Here is an 8,355-nt window from a genome sequence, read left to right on the forward strand (position 1 = left end):
CGATTCTCTCATCCGAAGGAATCGTGATGATTATGCCAATGACACTCTGATCAGCTGGATCTGAGTGTCTGAAAAATGTGATCCAATGCTCTAGGATCAAAGTTGAATGTGCAGGGCAATAAAAAGTCTGTAAAAGCAAAATGGTACAAAATATTTAATCAAACCCAATAGCAAAAATTATTTTTATCCCAAATTACATGCTTTTAAGTACAAACAAAAATATCCCCAGAGGTGAACAACCCCTTTAAGCCTATCAGGCCCAAGGAGAAGCATTATCCAGTTATAAAGTCAGCTGGACCTTCTGCTCTTCAATCGTCATATTGGCCTTCAGCATGAGGGGATTACCAGTAATTTTTTTATCCTCACCTTATGAGAACCAGAACTTTTGATATGCTTCCATTGATATAGTGGCAAGAAGCCTATGGCACCATTAAGGAGACAATTGTTACGGCTGCGACCGAAAACGTGGCCGAGCCGACACCTCCACGTAGCCAGACCATGACGACGTGGGCGAGCGTCCCAAAAAGGAACGCAATGTGGACCCACTGGACCACAGAGTAACCTGGACCTACCCAGACTAGGGAACGGTAGCGAGCAGGGTCTGTGGCAGCTGAGCATGTGAACAAGATGTAGATATGCAGAACTAGACTACACCGCACAACTTCAGGTATGATGAAACAAAGTTTGCTTAAATGATAGCACAGTACATAACAAAACATAATGATGTCAGGATCCCGATTCCACATGTCTAGGAAGGGTACACGACTCAGACGTCAGACAATGGCGGGAGTCATCATGGGTTGATGCAGTCCAGGGTCATCTGGCACGGGCATACTAGGACAGCCAATCTTTCAGGCCTAGGACGTAGCACAGGCTCAGCAGGAGAACATCAGACACCGATCCCAGAAGGACATCAGGAACACAGGCAGGACATCAGGAACACAGGCAGGACATCAGGAACACAGGCAGGACATCAGGAACACAGGCAGGACATCAGGAACACAGGCAGGACATCAGGAACACAGGCAGGACATCAGGAACACAGGCAGGACATCAGGAACACAGGCAGGACATCAGGAACACAGGCAGGACATCAGGAACACAGGCAGGACATCAGGAACACAGGCAGGACATCAGGAACACAGGCAGGACATCAGGAACACAGGCAGGACATCAGGAACACAGGCAGGACATCAGGAACACAGGCAGGACATCAGGAACACAGGCAGGACATCAGGAACACAGGCAGGACATCAGGAACACAGGCAGGACATCAGGAACACAGGCAGGACATCAGGAACACAGGCAGGACATCAGGAACACAGGCAGGACATCAGGAACACAGGCAGGACATCAGGAACACAGGCAGGACATCAGGAACACAGGCAGGACATCAGGAACACAGGCAGGACATCAGGAACACAGGCAGGACATCAGGAACACAGGCAGGACATCAGGAACACAGGCAGGACATCAGGAACACAGGCAGGACATCAGGAACACAGGCAGGACATCAGGAACACAGGCAGGACATCAGGAACACAGGCAGGACATCAGGAACACAGGCAGGACATCAGGAACACAGGCAGGACATCAGGAACACAGGCAGGACATCAGGAACACAGGCAGGACATCAGGAACACAGGCAGGACATCAGGAACACAGGCAGGACATCAGGAACACAGGCAGGACATCAGGAACACAGGCAGGACATCAGGAACACAGGCAGGACATCAGGAACACAGGCAGGACATCAGGAACACAGGCAGGACATCAGGAACACAGGCAGGACATCAGGAACACAGGCAGGACATCAGGAACACAGGCAGGACATCAGGAACACAGGCAGGACATCAGGAACACAGGCAGGACATCAGGAACACAGGCAGGACATCAGGAACACAGGCAGGACATCAGGAACACAGGCAGGACATCAGGAACACAGGCAGGACATCAGGAACACAGGCAGGACATCAGGAACACAGGCAGGACATCAGGAACACAGGCAGGACATCAGGAACACAGGCAGGACATCAGGAACACAGGCAGGACATCAGGAACACAGGCAGGACATCAGGAACACAGGCAGGACATCAGGAACACAGGCAGGACATCAGGAACACAGGCAGGACATCAGGAACACAGGCAGGACATCAGGAACACAGGCAGGACATCAGGAACACAGGCAGGACATCAGGAACACAGGCAGGACATCAGGAACACAGGCAGGACATCAGGAACACAGGCAGGACATCAGGAACACAGGCAGGACATCAGGAACACAGGCAGGACATCAGGAACACAGGCAGGACATCAGGAACACAGGCAGGACATCAGGAACACAGGCAGGACATCAGGAACACAGGCAGGACATCAGGAACACAGGCAGGACATCAGGAACACAGGCAGGACATCAGGAACACAGGCAGGACATCAGGAACACAGGCAGGACATCAGGAACACAGGCAGGACATCAGGAACACAGGCAGGACATCAGGAACACAGGCAGGACATCAGGAACACAGGCAGGACATCAGGAACACAGGCAGGACATCAGGAACACAGGCAGGACATCAGGAACACAGGCAGGACATCAGGAACACAGGCAGGACATCAGGAACACAGGCAGGACATCAGGAACACAGGCAGGACATCAGGAACACAGGCAGGACATCAGGAACACAGGCAGGACATCAGGAACACAGGCAGGACATCAGGAACACAGGCAGGACATCAGGAACACAGGCAGGACATCAGGAACACAGGCAGGACATCAGGAACACAGGCAGGACATCAGGAACACAGGCAGGACATCAGGAACACAGGCAGGACATCAGGAACACAGGCAGGACATCAGGAACACAGGCAGGACATCAGGAACACAGGCAGGACATCAGGAACACAGGCAGGACATCAGGAACACAGGCAGGACATCAGGAACACAGGCAGGACATCAGGAACACAGGCAGGACATCAGGAACACAGGCAGGACATCAGGAACACAGGCAGGACATCAGGAACACAGGCAGGACATCAGGAACACAGGCAGGACATCAGGAACACAGGCAGGACATCAGGAACACAGGCAGGACATCAGGAACACAGGCAGGACATCAGGAACACAGGCAGGACATCAGGAACACAGGCAGGACATCAGGAACACAGGCAGGACATCAGGAACACAGGCAGGACATCAGGAACACAGGCAGGACATCAGGAACACAGGCAGGACATCAGGAACACAGGCAGGACATCAGGAACACAGGCAGGACATCAGGAACACAGGCAGGACATCAGGAACACAGGCAGGACATCAGGAACACAGGCAGGACATCAGGAACACAGGCAGGACATCAGGAACACAGGCAGGACATCAGGAACACAGGCAGGACATCAGGAACACAGGCAGGACATCAGGAACACAGGCAGGACATCAGGAACACAGGCAGGACATCAGGAACACAGGCAGGACATCAGGAACACAGGCAGGACATCAGGAACACAGGCAGGACATCAGGAACACAGGCAGGACATCAGGAACACAGGCAGGACATCAGGAACACAGGCAGGACATCAGGAACACAGGCAGGACATCAGGAACACAGGCAGGACATCAGGAACACAGGCAGGACATCAGGAACACAGGCAGGACATCAGGAACACAGGCAGGACATCAGGAACACAGGCAGGACATCAGGAACACAGGCAGGACATCAGGAACACAGGCAGGACATCAGGAACACAGGCAGGACATCAGGAACACAGGCAGGACATCAGGAACACAGGCAGGACATCAGGAACACAGGCAGGACATCAGGAACACAGGCAGGACATCAGGAACACAGGCAGGACATCAGGAACACAGGCAGGACATCAGGAACACAGGCAGGACATCAGGAACACAGGCAGGACATCAGGAACACAGGCAGGACATCAGGAACACAGGCAGGACATCAGGAACACAGGCAGGACATCAGGAACACAGGCAGGACATCAGGAACACAGGCAGGACATCAGGAACACAGGCAGGACATCAGGAACACAGGCAGGACATCAGGAACACAGGCAGGACATCAGGAACACAGGCAGGACATCAGGAACACAGGCAGGACATCAGGAACACAGGCAGGACATCAGGAACACAGGCAGGACATCAGGAACACAGGCAGGACATCAGGAACACAGGCAGGACATCAGGAACACAGGCAGGACATCAGGAACACAGGCAGGACATCAGGAACACAGGCAGGACATCAGGAACACAGGCAGGACATCAGGAACACAGGCAGGACATCAGGAACACAGGCAGGACATCAGGAACACAGGCAGGACATCAGGAACACAGGCAGGACATCAGGAACACAGGCAGGACATCAGGAACACAGGCAGGACATCAGGAACACAGGCAGGACATCAGGAACACAGGCAGGACATCAGGAACACAGGCAGGACATCAGGAACACAGGCTTAGATGGACGTCTGACGATGGCACGAGACATCACGGGTTGATGCAGTCCAGGGTCATCTGGCACGGGCATACTAGGACAGCCAATCTTTCAGGCCTAGGACGTTGCACAGGCTCAGCAGGAGAACATCAGTCACCGATCCCAGAAGGACGTCATCTCAGGGTGGACCTCAGGACACAGGCAGGAAATCTGGACACAGACAGGAGATCTGGACGTAGGCAGGACAGCTGGACACAGGCAGGACATCTGGACATAGACAGAAGATCTGGACACAGGCAGGACATCTGGGACACTGGCGTGGCAGCCCAGGTCATCGGCTGGGACACTGGCGTGGCAGCCCAGGAATCAGGACATCGGACACCGAAAGGACATCGGGAATACCGGAAACACATCTGGGACACTGGCGTGGCAGCCCAGGTCATCGGCTGGGACACTGGCGTGGCAGCCCAGGAATCAGGACATCGGACACCGGAGGGACATCAGACACAGGCTGGACACTGGCGTGGCAGCCCAGGTCATCGGCTGGGACACTGGCGTGGCAGCCCAGGAATCAGGACATCGGACACCGGAGGGACATCAGACACAGGCTGGACACTGGCGTGGCAGCCCAGGTCATCGGCTGGGACACGGAGGGCACAGGACCAGGTAGCGGAGGTCATCAGGTTCATAACTTTGGCCGTCAGGCTCCGGACATCAGACCTAGGAAGGAACTCAAGCGTGATGGTGCTAGCTCCGCTGGACTGGAACTGGGCCAGACAGGGTTAGCACCGCATGGAAGACTGAGCACAGAATAGTAAGCGCTCACCAAGAACACCGAACTCCATCTTTGAAAGATGAGCCCGGAAAGTTCAGTCACACGGTGCGGGGTGCCAGACACAATAGGACTTAAGAAACATAACAGAGACAGGTTCAGACAGGATCAGGTACTGGATATTCAGCCTCCAGGATAGGCGGATCTGGGTACTCTGCCCCCAGAACAGGCGGGTGAACAAAACACAAACGGATCTGGATATACAGCCTCCAGGATAGGCGGATCTGGGTACTCGGCCCCCAGAACAGGCGAGAGACAGGCATCAGCTCTCCCAGAACATACTGCAGGCAAGACACAGAAACACAATGCAATGCTCTGGCAACGCCCAGTAGCAAAGAGGAAGTTTAAATAGGAGCTGCTCCTCAGCAATAGGCTGAGGAAGCAACACAGGTGCACACTCAAACCCTGATAAAAGCAGGGTAGGTGTGGCCGCGCGCACCCTAAGCACAAACAGAAACCATTATAGCACTGATAGCACAGGAACTGTGGCCTAGGGCACCTGGCAGCGGCTGCTAGCCTGGACACACGTGAGAAGCCATGCACCAGCTGCAGAGGACCTCGCAAGCCAAGGCTAGCTTCCAAGCGGTAGCCAGGGGCCGCATATGCGAGTGGCCATGCAGCGGAGCAAAGTCATCACAGCACATGTACAGCTACGCAGCGGTGGCAGGGAACTGAGCAGCATCCATACAGGTAACAGACAACAGTATCCCTGCACATTAGGGGGAGAGGAGCAAGGGTTAAAGCAGAGATATGCAAAAGTAACGCCGAAGAAACGAGGTATAAACCCAGCGGCGTTACAACAATTAAGGCCCAATTCATCACTTTAAGTTTTTCTAAGTCTCTTTTCTTCTTTTTGTCTCGTATTATTTGTTGATGTTTTTCAGAAATTGCATATGTCTTTTATGTTTTTTTTTGCGCAAAAGCATGGATGTTCTTATTTTGGTCTTTTACCGTCTTCTTATAACAAAAAATTGCAAGTTTTGCTAAAAAGTTCGCAAAAATTAAAGCAAAAAATGTCATCTGTTCAGAAAATCACTCTGTAGGGAAAGACTGGAGTCGTTTTTAAAATGTTACTATTCATGAATTAGCCTGAAAACATCTGGAAACTCCAAACCCTGCCCGCAATGTCAGGCATAAAAAATAAACAGCCAAAATTAACATAAAATTTGGAATTCTATTTTGGATCAGTTTTCATCCTGTATTTTTACTTCTTTAGTTTTATCATATTGGTAATGCTTCCAGAAGTATTGTCTAGACAGCAGTTTATTTATTTTACTCACTTATATAGGGCTATCGTATTCCGCAGCCCTTTACAGACATTGACATCACTGTCCCCATTCGGGTTTACAATTTAGATTCCCTATCAGTATGTCTTAGGAGTGTGGCAGGAAACTGGAGAACCCAGAGGAAACCCACGCTAACATGGGGAGAACAAACATAATAAAATCTAAGGTGCTTCTTACAAAATTAGAATATTATCAAAAAGTTAATTTATTTCAGTTCTTCAATACAAAAAGTGAAGCTCATATATTATATGAAGTCATTACACACAGAGTGATCTATTTCACGTGGTTATTTCTGTTAATGTTGATGATTATGGCTTACAGCCAATGAAAACCCAAAAGTCATTATCTCAGTAAATTAGAATACTTTATAACACCAGCTTGAAAAATGATTTTATAATCTAACATGTTGTCCTACTGAGATGTATGTTCAGTAAATGCACTCAATACTTGCTCCTTTTTCATCAATTACTGCATCAATGCGGTATGGCATGGAGGCGATCAGCCTGTGGCGCTGCTGAGGGGTTATGGAAGCCCAGGTTGCTTTGATAGCAGTCTTCAGCTCATCTGCATTGTTGGGTCTGGTGTCTCATCTTCCTCTTGACAATACTCCATAGATTCTCTCTGGGGTTGAGTTCAGGCGAGTTTGCTGCCAATCAAGTCCAGGGATACTGTTGTTTTTACTCCAGGTATTGGTACTTTTGGCAGTGTGGACAGGGGCCAAGTCTTGCTGGAGAATTACATTTCCATCTCCAAAAAGCTTGTCTGCAGAGGGAAGCATGAAGTACTCTAAAATGTCCTGGTAGACGGCTGCGCTGACTTTGGTCTTGATAAAGCACAGTGGACCTACACAGCAGATGACATGGCTCCCCAAACCATCACTGATTGTGGAGACTTCACACTAGACCTCCAGCAGCTTGGATTGTGGCCTCTCTACTCTTCCTCCAGACTCTGGGACCTTGATTTCCAAATTAAATACAAAATATACTTTCATCTGAAAACAACACCTTGGACCACTGACAACAGTCCAGTTCTTTTTCTCCTTGGACCCAGGTAAGACGCTTCTGACGTTGTCTATTGGACATGAGTGGATGACACAAGGAATACGACACTTGTAGCCCATGTCCAGGATACGTCTGTGTGTGGTGGCTCTTGAAGCAATGACTCCAGCAGCAGTCCGCTCCTTGTGAATCTCCCCAAAATTTTGAATGGCTTTTTCTTAACAATCCTTTCAAGGCTACGGTTATCCCGGTTGCTTGTGCACCTTTTTCTACCACACTTTTTCCTTCCACTCAACTTTTCATTGATATTATTGGATACAGCACTCTGTGAACAGCCGGCTTCTTTAGCAATGACCTTTTGTGGTTTCCCCTCCTTGTGGAGTGTGTCAATGACTACCTTCTGGACATCTGTCAGTCAGCAGTCTTCCCCATGATTGTGGAGCTACTGAAACAGACTAAGGGACCTTTTTAAATGCTTAGGAAGCCTTTACATGTGTTTTTTTTCTTCAAAATTCAATTTTTATTGAAAGGATAAATAATTTTCAATCTCAAAAATACAACAAAAAGAAAAGAATAGCTAGGACAATATCAGCATCAATATATCATAGAATATAAGTATAACCTCCAATAAAACATCACGTTATAGGAAGAAAAAAGAGGGAAGGGAACATTCTGGGCCATCAGTAATACAATTATGAAGTTACTGAAATCCAATGGAAACCCTACATAGCGTAGCTAGGCACGAACCAACGCGGAGCACAATTGGGACAGAGAAGAAACGCAGCGGAGAAAAG

This window comes from Ranitomeya variabilis, chromosome 3 (assembly GCF_051348905.1).
Source record: "Ranitomeya variabilis isolate aRanVar5 chromosome 3, aRanVar5.hap1, whole genome shotgun sequence".
NCBI classification, from domain to species: domain Eukaryota; kingdom Metazoa; phylum Chordata; class Amphibia; order Anura; family Dendrobatidae; genus Ranitomeya; species Ranitomeya variabilis.